The 18,895-nt window shown below is 34.1% G+C and overlaps 1 pseudogene; it reads right to left on the bottom strand.

Moving 5' to 3' along the window:
• Positions 1 to 8,172: 8,172 nt before the first annotated feature.
• LOC149541093 (uncharacterized) overlaps positions 8,173 to 18,895 on the bottom strand; it is a 158,906-nt pseudogene continuing 148,183 nt past the window's right edge.

Here is an 18,895-nt window from a genome sequence, read left to right as displayed (position 1 = left end):
AAAAAATCATACCCTTACCCTTCCCAAACAACAACATATCATCAACATATAATGCAACAATTAGAAGGCGATCATTTTCAACTCTGAAATAAACACAATGATCTAATTTTGATCTTACAAATCCAATTGACAAAAAAAAGGCATCAAACTTAAGGTACCACAGCCTACGAGATTGCTTCAAACCATATAGAGATTTCTTTAATCTACAAACTAAGGATTCTTTACCTTTAACAATGTAGTGCTCAGGCTATGACATATAAATCTCTTCCTCCAAATCACCATGAAGGAAAGCTATCTTCACATCCATCTATTCTATCTCTAAATCATATGATGCAGCAAGAGATAACAAAAATCTAATGGATGTCAACTTTGCAACAGGAGAGAATATTTCACCATAATCTATTCCCTCCACCTGTGAATACCCCTTTGCAACCAATCTAGCTTTGTACCTTTCAACACTGCCATTTGTGCATAATTTCTTCTTGAACACCCATTTACAGCCAACAAATTTTCTCCCTTTAGGCAAAGGTACAAGGTCCCAAGTTTTGTTTTTTCTCTAATGAAGCCATCTCATCATCCATAGCCTCAATCCAGGAACCTACATCTTCCATGCACAAAGCCTCTTTCATAGATCTAGACTCATCAGTGTTAGTAATCAAAGCAAAAACATAACTAGAATCTAACATAGAATAATCAAACCTTTCTGGTTACTTTCTTTCTCTATGGATCTCCTCAAGGGCTGAGGTTGAGGTTGTTCTTCCTCTTGTTCTAAACTATCAAAGCTGCTAGAGCTCTCCTCATCATTAGACACAACATGGTCTCTCTATTCAGTCTTCTTAGGGGTAGGAGGCAACTGAAGAACATCTTTTTCCTTTTCTTTTTCATCTGGTTGTAGCACAATAGGAGAAGATGTTAGCTCTCTAAAAATAACATTTCTACTATACAACACCTTACTAGTCATAGGATCCCAAAGCTTGTATCCTTTCACACTAGCACTATACCCGATGAAAATACATTTAACAGCTTTTTTTTCAAACTTAGATCTTTTCTCCTTTTGAACATGTGCATAAGCTTCACAACCAAAAAGACGAAGATGTTTGATTGAAGGCTTCTTACTAGATCACACCTCCATGGGTGTCTTACCAAAAAGGGCTACTGTAGGAGATATGTTAAACAGATAGCAAGTAGTGGCCATAGCTTCAGCCCAAAACCTTTGTTCTAAACTAGCTCCACTAAGAATACTCCTAGCCTTCTCCATCAGTGTCTTGTTCATTCTCTCTACAACTCCATTTTGCTATGGGGTATAAGGAGTTGTCTTATGCCTCTTAATACCTTGTTCTTTACAGAACTGTTCAAACTCTATTGAGAAAAACTCACCACCATTGTCATTTCTGACATACTTAATCTTCTTACTAGTCTGATTCTCTACAAGGGCTTTAAATTCCTTGAATCAACTAAAGACTTGTGTCTTACTTTTAAGGAAATAAATCCATGTCCTTCTACTGTAATCATCTATGAAAGATACAAAAAATATAGACTTGGAGATTGAAGGAACTTTTACAGGACCAAATACATTAGAATGAATAAGATCCAAAAAATCAGAAGATTTGTGAGAACTAGAGTAAAAATGAACACACTTTTGTTTACGATAGACACAGTGTTCATAGAAGTTGAACTTGAGATTGGAATCATTTAACCCCTCGATGATATTTTTTTTTTTCAAGGTTTTGAGACCCTTTTCACCAGTGTGATCAAATCTCAAATGCCACAACATTGTCTTTTTTGTAGGAAGCTTACCTTCCAAAGTGTTTGCATTGCCATCGAAACCAATAACCATAGTATTCTTCACTACTCGTTCAGATGGTGAGGATGAAGAACTATTACATAGAGGAATACATGCATCTAGCTGAAATAAGGTACCTCTCCTAGTACCCCTTGCAAGCACTATCGATCCTCTCATCATCCTGCATCCTTCTTTCAGAAAAACAACTTGCACACCTACATCATTTAGCATACTTACAGATAATAGGTTTCATGTCAAACTTGGAATGTGCATAACTCCATTGATTCCCTTTACTCGTCCGTCAGGAAATTTGATAGTGACCCTTTTGTGTCCAACTATCTTTAGGTGAGAATCATCACCCAAGTACACCTTTCCACCACCAAACTCCTCATATTTTGAGAACTAGTTTCGATGAGAGGTCATGTGAAAATATGCACTCAAGTCAACCAACCACACATCATCAGATGCATGGGCTGCCAAAGCTATGACGAATGCATCACCATCTTCTTGAGATCTTTCTGAAGCTGAATTTGAACCTTCCTTCTTCTTCTTCTTCAGCTCTTTGCAATCTTTATGGAAGTGCCCAGGTTTATCACAGTTCCAATATTTTGCCTTGGACTTATTGGAGGTATTTGACTTCCCATGAGATTTGGATCTACCCTTATTGTCAGACTTATTGTAATTTTTCTTCCCTCTTTCTGTGGATCTCCCATGAACAACAAGGGCTTCTTTTTTTGAAATGGAAGCCTTTCTCCACATCTCCTTTGATAGCAGTGAAGACACCACATCATCCATTTTGAAAGTGACTAATGTGCTTCTAAGATCCATTACAAGATGGTCCCATGAATCTGGTAAAGAACACAAAAGTGTGTAGCAACGATCCTCCTCCTCTAACTTGACACCAGCTGATGTCAACTGTGTAGCCAGTAGATTAAATGTATTTAAATGATCCGTTAAGGATCCACCTTCCTCCATTCACAAAGAGTACACACTAATACACTAGGGTTCAATTTATGATGCCAATTTGCAATGGTGGGAAAATGTTATGTGTTTTTGGCTTTTTTTTTTTCAATTATAGCCTGACGACGTCGCAATTGGAATGTTAAGAAATGTAGTGTCACAATTGTGATGTCATCAAGCTATAATAGAAAAAAAAACATTTGGCACACAAGTTTTGTTCTATGGCATACAATATATGCCATTTCAAACATTTTTGCCCTTATTCCATTGCGTTATATTGATTTGGAGAAGGGTGCACCACTGGTGTACTGACAAAACCAAAAGAAGAGGATATAATGTTCTTGCACTAACCCTCCAGTACTAGCTATAAAATGTCCAACATACATTTCTTCCTCTAGAACCTCAGACATACTCATATTCTTCATAGAAATCAAGGGCATCTTTAGGAAAAGTGAACAATCTATGGTAAGAACTATTCATTCTATATGTTAGCTTTAAAAAGAATTCAATCATGTTTGAATCCTATTTAAACCAATTTAGATTTTTTTATTAGTTTCGTCGTCATTAATTCTCAAAAGAAATCCATTACATGTTCATATATGCTTTTTATGCTAGTCTGATGCAAGAAGACAACTATCGAAAGCAATCATTTACATGTTTGTATATGCTTTTTATGCTAGTCTGATGCAAGAAGAAAACTATCCCCTGGCTGCAAATATTCAATTAGGAATCTAAATCAATAATTCATTTCCCTCCACCAATCTATACCAAACTGTACAACATATATTTGCAGCAAAATTGCAAGGAAAATAGGGTCCTTTATTTATTCAAAGCAAGACTACATCATATCTTTCTTCCACGCGCCCATGAGGGCTATATGAAGATAATTCCAAATGGGTTCAACCAATTTTGGGGGGTTAAGACCATTGGAATATTTTGTCCAAAGTGTACATTTTGCATTTTATGCAATATTTGCAATCCGATTGAACTATGACCTTAGGCAAGTGCCCTAGAGGCCTAAAACAAACTAGGAAACCATAACTTACTCCTATTCTATGCCAGGACCAAAATATGCACTTTGACCAAAGTGAGAACCCATGGTTTATAAATCACCAAATGGGGACTTGGCCTTACAAACTGGGCTCATTGAAATAAAAAATGATTTCACTACTTTATATATGTCTCTTGGGCATGAATGTCCTTGAGAGAACTCATAGAGAGTTGAACATGCAGATACCTTGGTGAGAGAAGGGGTAGGTGCTCCTACACCTTGTTTACAATGTGTAACAGTCTGCCCTATTTCACAAACTTTAACCTTTGCCCTTTCTTTTTAAGTTAAACAACAATGAAATAACACAAAACCCAAACTGAACTGTAACAACAGATATTATGAAATACTACCACTATATTAAATTCATTCTTCTATGGCAACAGTAAGATACTTTGCATCCACTATATTATTACAGCAATATAGAGATATTTACTCAGTTTTGACTAAGCTTTAATTTAATTTTAATAAAGTTCGAATCAAGAATATATAGCTTGCAATGCTACTGGTAGTGAGTTTGGCACCCTTCTCTAATCACTCCATACCTAGTATGGCTTCTCTCAAGATGTTTCAGAGCAATACAAAAGCCCAGTTCAATCCTCTTGTAGATGTCTACAGATATGTACATCCTTCTATAGATGTTTTCAGAATTTCAAAGTTGACCCCTAAGTAAGTTGAAGAACACTTTACATGGAAGCTATAGGTTATCTTCAAATTTGACATTGTTGGCAACTAAATAATAGAAAATGTGAAGCTCAACACTTCTACTTTACTTTGAAACTATAACCTTAAATCCTCCTAATTGTGTATCACAATAGAGACAAGAATGTTGGCATAGAGGGATCTTGTCCTCCAAGCCTACAAAAGATCTCCATAGTTTCACATTACAAATCTCTCCAATAGTGAGAAAACCAAAAACATGTAGGAAATTAGAGATAGTTTTGTTATTTTAACTATCCAAATCATATCCAATCCTCCCTTGGTGGATGACACAAGGTATTCACATGCTTACCACTAAGTTGAGACAAAAACAATAATCAAATAATCTCAAAATGATTGAAACTAAATAATTATATTTTCAACAAACCTATTAATATAGTACCATTGGTCTGTTTATACAATTTCTCTATTCACGTTTTTTCCTAAATCTCCACTATCTATAGTAGATTACTTTCCTCTCTATTTTGAGACTCCACTGTCTCACTTCTCCACATACACCTCCCCCAGCTGCCCTCCATCTTTTTGTTTATTTTACTGACTTTTTTTCATAATACAATGTCCCTCTTTTATTAATTCAGCTTCCTCCTATTCACCAGCGCAGGATTGTTCATTTCCTTTTCTATTATTTCATGAACTTTTCCTTTCTCTACTATTAACCCTTCAAATTATTTCCTATCATGTGATTTTACTTCCAAGATACCTTTAGCTATTTGAGGATCTCAACACCATTCTAAGGTGTTACAAGTAATTGCCTCTTGTGCTTATGCTAGAATTTTTTTATAGAATTTGGTTTTACACTTACCAAAATGCATTTGGTTGGCCTTAAATAGATCCATTTTGTACACATCCCACATTGACTGCAAGGCAACCCAAGAGATTACATTTCTTTGGGGAATTTGGTCAAACAGTCACATGTCATGTCCATAATTCACATACAAGTCCAAATTGCTTTGAGGAATGCTACATCTTATCTCAAAGCTCATATCTTAGGATGAGCTATGAGGATTCTGGAGCTATCTCCATTCTGATATTCTGTAATTACTCTATCAACGATCCACATGACATGGGTATGTTTTCTTCTATGCCTATGAGGAAAACTACAATCAATACTTCCAATGAAATTTCCTCTTTGTTATGCCTTGTTCGATGTCCATACTTTATCCCAAAGCTTCCATTCTTGTTGCAAGAGTTTGAATAGAATGTGAAGCTAGGCTTAGGCTGATGTTTGTTAATGGTATTTACACATTTGTCTTATGCCTCACTTTTGGTTTGTGGTTCTCTTATCAACACAGGATGACAACGTAGGCTTATTAGTCTGATTGGCCAAGGAAGATACTTTTGTTTTAAGTTTTAACCAATATAAACAATATCTTTCTATATCAACACTTCTCCTTTTCATTTCTTTTGAATATGTCTTCTGAGTGTGATTATTAAATTTGATAAAGTTGGCATATACAATATCCATGCATAATAGCGTTGATGAGCATAAAAGAAATATATGCATTCAATTTCTTGAGTACAAAGGCAAATATTGAAATGCTCAGTCCATCAATCTCACAAGAATAGGATTATAGAACAATAATAATGTCTATTTTAAAATATTGAAGAATTCAACCTCAAGTTTGAAACCTATAGTAGCTAGACTACTGATATTAGTTGAATTTTACATGCATTTTGGTTTTCAGTCAAGTTAGAGTTATTTGCTACACTTTTAGAACAGAAATATCTCTCACTCTGAATGTTATAAATTGCCTTAGAATTTCATCTTATTCCAAGGCTTAAAGTCATAGTTGCATCAACAAATTTCATAGGGTATATCTTACATTAATCTTAAGAAAGGATCGAACACATGAACATGCACAATCGTTCATAAAATCATTGCATAATCGTTCACAAAAAAACCATTTTTACATTTTCCTTGTTGATGGTTGTTTGATTTCACATTCCATGACATGTCAATGGTCTAAGGACATTAGTAGATCTCTATAAAAGCATTGTGAATGTTTTGAAACCATTGTTCCTACCTTGGTTCATTTATTTGCTGACAAGGTTAAGGAATTTGCTTTCTTTTTCTAACTAGTTTTGAGTTTCTACATGGAAGAATGATCATTCCATGGATGTGAGAGTCTAATCCTCATGGAATGATGAAGAATTAATTTTTCAAAGGTGTAACTAATAGTAATTTTTTAGAAAGTGTTGAGGAAGTTGGTGATATCTCACTATCTAAGAGATGCGTACTGTCTTAAAGCATTTTGATATCACTGTTACATTGAATATCACTGTTCCATTGAATATCTCTATTTTCTATCTTCAACATATTTCAAATCAATGGTTTGATCTTCATTTTATGACTACACATTGCCCTTCACCCTAAGACCCCACGAATCCACTTTGATCCATTGCTACCAAGAGTAATAAATGTTGATGTTAAAAAAGAGCCACATTCAAGTTCAAGTAAATTAATAATACATTCCCTGAAAATATTTTAAGATTACAAAAGGAAGTTACCTGGTGGGGATCATTTGGGGTTCCTAAAGAAATGACAGTAGGCTGGCCATGGGCAGCCATGAAAAATTTGGGGTTGGCTTCACAATAAATCCTAACTATAGGACCCTGAGGTTCTTCCTCTTCAACTTGAGGGTATAATGAACAATGCTTAGACCCTCCATGAGATAAGCTCACTTATCACATTTAGAAAAGCATAATTAAAGGCCAGTCCTCATAAATAAGAACATATAATAGTTAGAGAAATAAATCAAATCTTTTGCAATAGATATTAGAGACATTATATAATACTTTTAGAAATATACAAGTTTCTATTGGAAATGTTCGGACGACCTTTCTTTGATAAGATCACTTGATTCAATAGAGACATAATACAACATATAAAAAAATAGATAAGACTTTCTTAAAGATTTTGCAATGACCTCTCCTTGATTGGACCACTTGATCCAATGCAAACATTATTGAACATAGAACACTTCCTTGATTAGACCACTTGATCCAATGGAGACATTATTGAACATAGAACATTTTCTTGATTAGACCACTTGATTTGATATTAACATCATAGAACATATAGAGAAATCAATAAACCTCTTTGGAATTTTGAGATAACCTCTCTTTGATGCTTGATCCAAGAGAGACATGTTGGACCATTTAGAAAAATTGGTAAAACTTCTTTGAGTTTTTTTGATGAGCTCTCCTTGATCATTGATCTAATTGAGACATCATAGAATATTTAGAGGAAAGATAAAATCCTCTTTGAGATTTTGTGATGGCATCTCCTTGATTAGACCACTTGATCCAATGGAAATAACACAAAATATATAGAATGATAGAACCCTTCTTAATTTTGTAATGAACTATTCTTGATTTTGGTCCAATAGAAACATTATAGAATATTTAGAAAAATAGATAAAACCCTCATTATAATTTCCTAATGATTTCTCATTAAATAGATGACTTGATCCAATAGAAAATAATCCAATGAAAGAAAATTAAATGAAAATATTTTTTCGATTGAAAATATATATTTAAAATATTCTAAAAATATAGACTACAGAGAAGAACTAATCTCGCTTCTCAAATAAACTCTCTAATTTTAGACAAGGATACATAAAACTAAGGACAATGGCTCAGCCAATGTTGATTTTGGTGTCTAATTTAAATTTTCTACCATTTCTTTAGAGGGCAAGACAAACTCCAGATGTGTAGAATCTTCACCTTGCATTTCACGCTTATCCTCGTCATGAGATACTAGCTCAATATCTCCTGTGAAACTATGCAGATTACTTGAAGCAATCTCAACATCATCTAATTCAACAAGAATCTCTCCCTCTTCAATATCTGGTGTATCAAAGATCTGACTACCTTCAATGGCTTCAGCAAAAAAGTTATGTCACATTTTTTTCATTCTGAACATCAACACCAGAATGTACCCCTTGAGACTCGAGTTCTTTAGAAGTAGAATCATTAGCATCAACTCCAGCAACCAGCTCCACAATTAGCAACCCTTCTTCTTGTTGCTTCACAATATCATCACTTTGAGATAGTGGTGCAGAGCACCTAAAAAATTGTTTTGTTTTTTTTGTTTTATGTTTTATGCAATGTCATAAGGCCTAGGATTAATAAATATCCTCAAGGCCATTCACCATTATAACAGACACAAGACCCCATGTAACAATATGAACCTGGGCACCAATTGGTCCTAGGGTGGAGTTGGATTTACTCCTTATTTTCTAAGTTTTTTTAGGGGTCTAAAGTCTTAGAATAAGCATTTGGAAATTTTAGAACCTTTTTAGAATGGTGGGTAGTTAAAATATTAAAAAATGCACAAAACTGCAAAAGTTGCATTAGCCACTTTTTGCAAAATGTTATAACTCCTAATGAAAACCACTCCCAATGGCTGCAACTTTAATGGGGTGGTTCTTACCACATTGTACAATCCTATAAAACCTCAAAACATCCATTGGATGCATGAGAGTCGATGTACTTGCTTTGAAATCAATAAAATTTATTATTTTTAGGCCATTTTGACTATTTTCTTTGTACTGTACAGACTCCTGAAGGTTGTACAATGGTTGTTTTGCATTGAAAAGTTGGAGGTTTCATTTTAAGAGGTTTTGGCATTAGTTTCAAGGAAAGATCAATTTTCATTTGCAAGATATCTATTTTTCTTCCTTGCTGCCTGTGAAACCCTCAAAAAAAGGGTTTTGGCCAAAGAAATGGCCCTAGTTTGAATTCCCATTGTTGGAATTTTCTCCAATTTGGCATGGAGAAAACTAGGGTAGTGTATTATCAAATGTCAAAAGCCCAGAGGTAGGAGATTGCAGTAGGCATTTTAAAGAGCAAGCCCTAGGTCTAAGAAGACCCATGTATTAGACCTTGTTTTTGCAATTTGATGAGTTAGAGTGAAAAGTGGAACTTGGGACTTGGTGTGGAGGCAAGGCATCTTAAAATTGACCAAGGAAACATACTAGAGTTGAATAACTAATCCATGCACCCATATTTTTAGCCTTTTCATTGTAGACCAAGACTAAAGTTGCTAATTAGGCCTAAGTGCAAGATTAAGGTTATGGTATGTTGGATTGGAGTTGGATTTTGAAACTTTGGAGTCTTTTGGTACTTTGAAAAGGGTGTTTGAATGTGTCTTTTGTTTTCCTAGTATTTTGTAAACAATTTGAGTTATTGGTGAAAAACAGTGCTAAGAAACTTAGGTACTTGTTTGATTGGTTGCAACAGTTAGCATGGTAAGTGATTGGTAGGGTTTCCAACCTTTTTTTCACCTTATATTGGTCATGTTGGAATTGTCTTAACTATCCAAGGTGTTTAGAAGCCCTGAAGTGTCCAATTGCATTCTTGGTGTGTGTATGGTATAAGATTCAAGTGCTGCAATTTACCTTATGAATGGTAACAACAGGTTTATCATAAGACCTAATTTAATTGGGTGTATTGATGTTTTTTTTGGTTTCCATTTATGCTAGGAAGGTTGGGGTTGCTTGATCCCTTGTGCCAAGGTTGGTGTGTGATGCTTGGGTTGTATAAGTGAGAAGAAGAAGAGTTGCAACATTTCATGAAGTGCTAGGTCTATGAGTTCAAGCAGCAGTAGCAAACCTTAATAAGGTCCTCCTTGTAAGGTGATTCAAGCCTTGTATAACTTGGTGGAGGTTGTAGAAGACTGGTTGGTGATTTTAGTTGCTTTTTTGTTCCAAGGTGCCAAAAGTTTGTTGGTGCTTCCAAAGTGTTTTACTCTGCATCAGACAAGATCTCAATTGATGATTGAACTATGGTTGGAGATTCCTGCTTTTCCACCAGGTGCATCTCAACCTCTTTAGTTATATCTTGTTGCATGGGAGTTTTAAAATTTTCAAGTCTTTTTTCACTAGAATCAACCTTAATAGAGTCATTATGGTTATATGAATGGATTCTTTTCCTTAGAACACTAACATCTTCAAAATCCCATATGAAATCTATATGACCATTTTATTTCTTCAATATGCCCTATGGATGTCAGTATCTAACTATATGTCTTTTAATTGCATATAATAACTAATTTATGTGCTTTTTCATGACTATGTTTGAGTCATATAATTGTGATCTCTCTAGCACTATGATGTTGTTTAATATGTCTTGCTAAAGCTTGTAAATTTTGTTCCTTTTTCCATGTCATGTAATATGTCTTGCCTTGTAGCTTATATGTTTTTAAATTGTTGTTAGGCCTTGTAGCTTGTATAATTTGATTGTTGGAGAGCTTCTACAGCTAAGCAAAAAGGTCGTTGCACAAGTTATAACTGCGTGCTTGGCTGGTATGAAAATTGTATATTTTTTAATCTAATGTATATTTTAACTAGACTTGTAGCTTATATATTTTGAAATTTCTTTTAGGCCTTGTAGCTTGTATAATTTGATTACTGGAGAGCTTCTATAGTTAAGAAAGAAGGTCGTTGCACGAGTTATAGCCGCGCGCTCGGGTATGAAAATTGTATATTTTTTAATCTAATGTATATTTTAACTAGACTTGTAGCTTTTATGTTTTGAAATTTCTGTTAGGCCTTGTAGCTTGTATAATTTGATTGCTAGAGAGCTTCTACAGCTAAGAAAGAAGGCCATTGCACGAGTTATAGCCGTGCGCTCGTGTATGAAAATTGTATATTTTTTAATCTAATGTATATTTTAACTAGAATTTTAGCTTATATGTTTTGAAATTTCTTTTAGTGGCTTCATGTTGTAAGGTCTCTTGAAATAAGACCTTCAGGCGATTGGTCAAAGTTTTATAAATAATCTTATCCACAAATTTCCCTAGAGCAATTGACTGAATGTTATAAAAGGTGATTGGGTTAAATGTCTTAGGAATAAAGTCAAAGAAAGTATTTATAAAATATTAAAGTATTTAGGTAGGTCTAAGAATATTTGTGTACTTTCAACAATTTTTCTTAGTTTGTGACAGTTGTAGACCAAAGTTTCCATAGCCCAATTTTTGCTTCCTGCGAAGAACAATCATGTCAGATAATATAAGTGAAGAACAAAATAGGGAGACAATCGCTAGATTGTGGTCTAACTTGAAAAGAAATGATGATGGAAAATGTTATTGTCCTTGCAAAATTTGTAAGGGCTTAAACCATAGAAGACTGCTAATCAAAATAGTTAAGAGAAATTGTAGGGAGAATGGTCACATTGAAGGGGGGCATGACTATCATCCACTGGTAAGTTGTTCATTATATCACTTTCAAAATTTATATACATATGAAATCACTTGATGATGAGTTGATGATCATGGTTTATTTATGTTAATAAATTTTATATAGGTTGATCTCCCCAGGGAAGTACATGATATGAACCACAAAAATTCAAAGAATATGGTTTTTGAAGTGGAGGAACATGGAGGTGCGAATATCCAAGGTGAAGATAATGATCCCATGGAAGATGATGATCATGCACCAGAAAACAAAATTGAAAATGATGGTATAAATACATTGATCCATGACACATTTAGTCCAAGCATATCTGATCATGATGATGATGATAGCCTAGATGGACCTCTACTTGAGAAGGCATATGAGCCCCTATACAAAGACTCCCAAACAACTCTTCTCTTTGTTGTATTGTTGTTGTTGAACTTGAAGGTTATGAATGGTTTATCCAACATAAAAATGTCACGTATGTTAAGGTATGTCATATATGTCTTTATAGTTAACAAAGGGTGAATAATGTACCACTAATATTTTTTATATTAACAACTTATATTTTTTGCTATAGATTGATAGGCAAGTTTCTGTTACCATCATCAAATATTCTACCTCGCTCATATCGAGAATTATCTGTTGTTATGAAAGATATTGGAATGGAGTATGAAGCAATACATGTTTATTCTAATGATATTATTATATATTATAAAGAACATGAATTTTCAACACAATGCCCTATATGTCATATGAGTAGATATCAAACAGATTGACTAACAAAAAAGGTGCCTAAAAAGGTTCTTTGTTACATCCCCATTATTCCACGGATGCAACAATTATTCAGGTGTAGTAGCTTGGCTCAATTTATGGATTATCATGCACGCAATAGAAGTTGAGATGACATTATTTGAATCCCTGTAGATGGTTTGACATTTATGCACATAGAGGAAAAATGGCAACACTTCAAAGAAGAACCTGATAATTTCAAGCTTTCATTGGCAGCGGACAGTGTCAATCCATTTGGAGAGATGAGATCTGTTTACTGAGTGTGGCCTATTTTTGTTATCAACAATAACATTCCTCCGTGGATGTCAATAAAGTGGGAGCACATTATGTTGGCAATGATTGTTCCAGGTATCTTATCATTTGATAGTTATTAGTTTACATGTACTTACAAATCTTGCAGTAAAACGGTCACAATAATTATGTAATATTACTGTTCATTCAAGTAGGTAAATATCAAGTAAAAGATATGAATGTATATATTGAGCCTCTTATCGACGAGTTGGTGGAGTTATGGAATGGTGTCACTATGTATGACGTGTCTAGACCAATAGGACAAAGATAATTTCAATTCCATGCAATATTTGCATGGACAATACATGATGCCCTAGGGCTAACACATTTTTGTGATATGTTATAGTGAATTCAAGTTGCGCATGATAATTCTAATTATAAAAATCAACATATTTAATAATCCAATTATATCATTATCTTGTAGGTCTTCAAACAAAGGGAAAATTTGCATGTCCAATTTTTGATCCAAAGATGAAATCTCGTCATTCAAAAAGTTTAGGAAAGTAGGTGTTTGATGAGTGTAGACACTTCCTCCACAGGAATCATAAGTATCGAAGTACAGAAAAACATCTTTTCAATGGGAAAGAAGAGACTACATCAACGCCATGAAGAATGACACCTCACCTATGGAAGTTGGAATATAATAGAATTAATCGTCGGGGTAATGTCGTTCCACCTAATAGTTTATGTTTGTAATTTATATATTTCTATTGTGATTTTTGTTTACTAATTATGTAATCAATGATCGTGAAGGTCATCAAGGCAATACTGAAAACCTTCCAAAGGGACTAAAAGGCTATCCCAAACAATTTAGTAGGTTTCCCTACTACGAGCACTTACAAATTTTGCATTTGTTTGATACTATGCATATTAGAAAGAATATAATAGAGATATTGTGGAAAATATTGGATGGAAGGCATGACAAAGAAAAAATTGTCAAAATTTGTAATGACATTCATAAATCCAATCATGCATTGAAGAATTTCATTCACTCAAATAGCAACAAAGATCAGATTAATATAAGTGCCCTTCCTTGGTTATTAATGGAGCAGCAAAGTGATACCATAAAAGAAGTCATACGAAAAATTTGATTTCCCATAGGATTTGCTGGAAACATAAACAATCTCATATAAAAAAAAGTGAATTTGGGCCAGGGCTCAAAATGCATGGTTGGCATACTTTCGTCAAGGTAAGTTATGTTCTTTATTTACAATATATTCATAAACTACATGTACTGTTCATTATGTTATGTTAGAAAATAATGAAATGATTGGTTTATAATTACTACACTATGTGCTTCCTCTATCTCTCCTAGAGCACTTCAACAATAACATCAAACAAGTGATATACGATCTTGGAAAATATATGAGGTAAGCAGTAATATCTATTCAATTTTTTGTATATATTTATTTTATTCACAATTTGTTTTTCTTGCTATGTAATCTATTGTAAATTATTTTGTAAAGTCTCGTATCTATATATTTTTTGTGACTTGAATCTCTTAATGTAGGTGGTTGTCATCTAAAGAAATCCATAAAGAAGATATAAACTATTGGAAGAGAAGAATTCCTCATTTACTATGTGAAATGCAAAAGTGTCTACCTCCAACTTTTTTCAATGCACAAGAACACTACCTCATACACCTAGTTGAGGAGATTGAATTGTGTGGACCTATACACACTAGGTCAATGTGGATGGTTGAGAGGCATTTGAAATCTTTGAAGGATTTGGTTCAAAAAAGAGCACATCCTGAGGGTTCTATGGTAGAGGGATATATGGTATACCAGACTATGGTGTACATTACTAAATATCTTCCTAAGTTTGCATCAAATATCCATGTAGATCGCATTTGGGATCTCGAGCCTTTTAAAAAACTAGAAGGGGAGTACTTGATGGGGAAAGGTACATTGAGTAAAGTGAGAGGTAATAAATTATAAGATTTTATTGTAATAAATTATTTCTTAATCTTCAAAATAAATTGGTTGTAAGTTGTCTATTTTTTTTTTTGTATAGGTGCTCGAGAGTGGGATGCACTACATTTGTATATTGCAAACAATCTTGATTGGATGATGGTATGGATGAATGATGTCAACATTTTGGTCACACATTAACATGGGAAGGTGTATCTTCATTGGTTAAAGAAGCTCATCGTAATGGAGATTTCAATGTTACGCAAAGGGAAATAGATTTAGCACATGGTTCAAGAGATTTCCAGGTATGTACAAATTTATTAATCACCCATATGTTTATCAACTTACGATACAATAATTTTGACATGTTTCACATATCATTGCAGGTTAAACACCACAAGGCTATGTTCTATAATGGTCAAAAATTTTGCATCAAAGTCTTGGATGACACGAAGAAAACTTTTGATTCAGGAATAACTGCAGTCTTTCAAGTGACTAATATTTCATCTAGAAATGACTTACATCCTTAAGACTCTGAAAATTGATACTATGGCATTTTGGATGATATACTTCAGTGTGACTTTAGTTCCTTCAAAATAGTACTCTTCATTGTCAAATGGTATATGCTACGACTTAATCCAAATGATCCTGATAGAATTGTTATTGAACATGATAATGGATTTACAATGGTTAATACAAGGTCATTTGAGCCAGTTGGGGATGAGCCTTATGTTCTTCCAAGCTAATGTGAGCAAGTATTTTGCTTAGAGGTTCCACATAAACCGGGTTGGTCATTTGTTGTTAGACATGAACCGAGAGGAAGGCCAATAAAGTATAATGCGATGGAAGAAAAAGATACCAAAGAAGTAGAAGATGATGTAGATGGTGATCACGATTGATAGTTATTGGATGATGTTCCTGACACAAATTTTCATGAAGAAGAAGAAGAAGAAGATGATGATGATGCTGCTACTGATGATGAAGATGAAGATGATGTTGATGTTGATGATGATGATGTTGATGATGATGATGATGATGATGACTATGATGGCAAGGATGATGATGATGATGATGATGGAATTTAGAGGTATGCCATCAATCCTTAATCTATTTAATATTCATTTCTTGATAGAAATATATTTTTCTTATATATATGGTTACATAGTTTATTCATTATCGATTTAAAAGCTACAAGTTTCAACTACAACCATAATACTACTAATCTAAATTAATTAATAAAACTATTTAAAACACATATTGATGCTTGAATGTATTGAGCCTTATTTTCTTTCAGGTCAAAAGCATTTGTAAGTGTTTAGTTTAGAAAAGGGAATTCATTAAATATCTATAAAAGGGAGTTGTACCTAGAATAAAATTCATAGGGAAAACATAATATAAGTGCTTACCCAATTTTTTGGTTAATAAATCTGCCTCTGTAGGTGATGCATAGACCCTAGGTGGACTTGCATTCATTCATAACAAGAGGGACTTCCATGGTGTTCTCACAACACCAACCAAGCATCTTCATAAGATCCCTTTCCTTGATCCAAGCCAGCTCCATAACCTATCAAAGTGCACACAAAATCCTTATGCCACCTTAGGTTCTACATCTTTGGAATAATCCCATGAATGACCCTCAATCCATCCAATGGATTCATCCAAGCAATCTAATCAACAAACTATCAAATGCTCACAATGTCTCAATAGGCGCCAAACATGACTTCACCTTAACTAGGTGTTTCCTCCACCTCTACACACATCAAATAACTTAAAATGGCATGTCCCTAAGCTAACTAAGCCCTCAACTCATCAGTTTATACAAAAACCTAGTTTTAGCCCTTCACTAGGCCTACTTCCATATTAGGCTTATAATGTGAGCCTAATTTAAGTGTTTTATTGTGTACCTTTTAATGTTTTTAATTTTTATGTGATGCTAATGATGGATGTGATTATGATTATGATGTGATTATGCTCATGATAATTGAATTACATTTGCAAGAAACTGAACCCCTTTCAGGAGCATCCCGCACAATCTCATGGATCGACAAGTATAAGTCAATACTCCTTATAGATAGTCTATTTAATACACTTATCAATAGTAAGATTGATTTCTTCTAAGATCTCTCCCATTTGTAGGTACCAGAAAATAGGTATTTTTTAGAAGTGTCTTCCTTGAGTGAGGGAAATAGAGGAATAGAAGAGGAAAGTAAGATATGTAGTTTATCTAGAATAGGGAGATTAACTAGAGGTCAAAGGACTAGAAGGAAATTCAATAAATGCATGAAATTTTTCCTTGCTCAAGGGGGGTCATGTTCTTATGATAATGAGATGGAAGGTGACATCGAGGTGCCCTTGAGGTACCAACATCTACAGAAACATTGGGTACCCAAGGAACTTCCTCCAATAAACACTAATTTTTGTGTTAACAAGAGGATATATCGCATAGCACCATCATCATTACATGGTTTGGGCCTATTTTATATGGATGGCATAGAGATGTCTTACAAAAAAGTTTTTGAATTGATGGAGTATGTTGGACCATGTTACGATTACAAAAGTTGGATGCATATTGTTTAATATAAAAAAATTATGCATAGATATGCCCTCTCAGCAAATTATATACAATGGCAAGACAATAATCAAAGTAAAATTGTGGCTATATACATTAATGGAAGGCCAAAAGCAATAGGGAATATTGCAGGTTTTATAAATAGTACATGACCTGGGTCAATTATAAAGCAACCCAATTGCATATTTGAGGTGCACAAGGGAAATCGTGTATTCATCTCTATGATAAAATCAATATGTATATGGGAAGAGCTTTTTATTGATTACAATTTGAACCGCATAGATACGAACGAGGCTACTATCATGGGGGTGGTACATACTATTAAACCAACTTCTAATCAATGACTCCAACATACCATTTAGTCAATAAATTTTTGGCTAACATTTTTATACTTGATCTTTGACACAGGGGCACAATATGGAGCAACCGCCAGGAGGGGATGCTGGCAGTGTTCCCGACTCATCTACACATGAGCAGGTAAAACTCATTGTAATTGTTCAAACTAGATAGAAGAAAAATGTTTTTTTTTAATTTTGTTTTCTTTATTGTTTTGGAGTAATTTTGATAATACTAATACTATTTTTGTCATAGAGGGCTAGTGGTTAGAGGGAGGGAAAGGAACCTGCAGTCCTTGATTAGTAGCCCCCCCTGAGGAGGACCCTTTCTATATTGATCTAGTAGACATCGATGACCCAATCGATTTGACTAAAAAGTTGCTAAAGAAAATTGGCAGAGAAATTATACATTTGGCAACCATAAAGCCTACTACTACGAAAATAAGAGATAGGGGATCTGAATTGATGCACACCTCTGAAACCTTAAAAGTAAGCATTAATGAAATTTTTAATTATAACAAGAGTTCAATAATGTTTTTTATGTTATGCTCTTTTATGGAATTAATTAAAATATGGATGCATTGTCTTTACAGAGTTTTTTGCATGATTTCGAGCCTCGTTCCCATGATGAGGGTGTTGTAGGTGGTTCAGGTAGATCGCATGTTCCATTCCCCACTTGTGTTTTCCACTGAATATATATAGGAATGATCATAATCATTGACAATAGGTGCTTGAACAATCCTTTTTTTTAATACTCTAACAATCTTGTCCATGCTAGTCCACGTGTTCTATATTTATGCATGCTCTAACAATTTTATTCTTCAGCTTCACATCAATTGAATCCTATGATGATGTTGCCTCCATCTAGGACAACCACAAATCTCTTTTCAATTACTGAGTCGACAAAATGCAGCTTACAGGCATCGACTGTTGCACCATCTACTAGTACACAAATCCCTCTTTTTCTCTCTTATGAAAACAACAAATAGTTTTTTTTTTATAACTTTTTAACGTCAATTATCATTTGTTCTTTTATACTTCATGAAAAAGACTTTTGAAACTTATAAAACTTTTTCCAATAGGAGCTGCAACATCATTTCTTGGATGTTCCTATGTTCCTAGTATAGGAACGATGAAGGATGTCATATTGATCGTTAGCGATGACGAAGGCATTCCATTAAAAGTAGCCAAAGTTCCAGGTACTTTAAAGTTATTATTATTCTATAGTGATATAATACTAATTTAGTTTTTGATCACTCTTCATTGACTAATGATCCCATGATTGTTTTGTAGGGAATGATTTTTTTGG

Source organism: Cupressus sempervirens, chromosome 9 (assembly GCF_028749045.1).
Source record: "Cupressus sempervirens isolate cs-2001-9-10 chromosome 9, ASM2874904v1, whole genome shotgun sequence".
Lineage (NCBI taxonomy): Eukaryota > Viridiplantae > Streptophyta > Pinopsida > Cupressales > Cupressaceae > Cupressus > Cupressus sempervirens.
The sequence above is the reverse complement of the archived record's forward strand: the minus strand, read 5'-3'. Positions and strand labels throughout refer to the sequence as shown.